Here is a 683-nt window from a genome sequence, read left to right as displayed (position 1 = left end):
ATAAGGCAGGAATGCACCAGCCCTTTGGGACTTGCATACCGAAAAGCCCTTTGTATGATTTGGAGTAGGAATACCTTCACATCCTTTTTGCAGAACGGCAACGCATCCCGGACGGACTATGAAGGCCATAATGCTGAAATATTTCCGATAAGATGGCCCAATTAGTGATACTGTAGACCATGTACAATGCAGAACTGAAATGGATGTACCTCCTCCAACTGAAGATGCTCCCCCTTGGACGAACTGGATGTGGATATGGCTTTCGATAAGCTTCGCCTAGGAAAAGCACCGGGACCAGACAGGATAGATGCTGAAATTTTGAAGAACCCTAATCAGCCCTTTAACTACCTTCTACAACAAATACTTGAGAGAAGGTGTCTTCCCTTGAATTTAGAAGGAGGCAGACGTGGTCGCGATTCTAAAACCAGGGATAGCAGAAGTTACTACAAAATCATATTCCTCAATATGCCTCTTAAACGTGATGGATAAAGTTCTGGAAAGCCACATGCTACTGCACCTAAAGGAAGTGATGGACCAACTTTCTCCAGATCAGTTTGGAGGACAAAGGGGATTATCAACCACAGATGCTATCAATCAGCTCCTAACATTGGCAAAAGACTCCACCTCTAAATATTTTGTTGTCCTCTTTTATGATGTTGCTGGAGCTTTTGACAGTTTGTGGT

Source organism: Halyomorpha halys, unplaced genomic scaffold (assembly GCF_000696795.3).
Source record: "Halyomorpha halys isolate HHAL.00 unplaced genomic scaffold, Hhal_1.1 Scaffold49.1, whole genome shotgun sequence".
NCBI classification, from domain to species: Eukaryota; Metazoa; Arthropoda; class Insecta; order Hemiptera; family Pentatomidae; genus Halyomorpha; species Halyomorpha halys.
Note: the sequence above shows the minus strand (reverse complement) of the source record.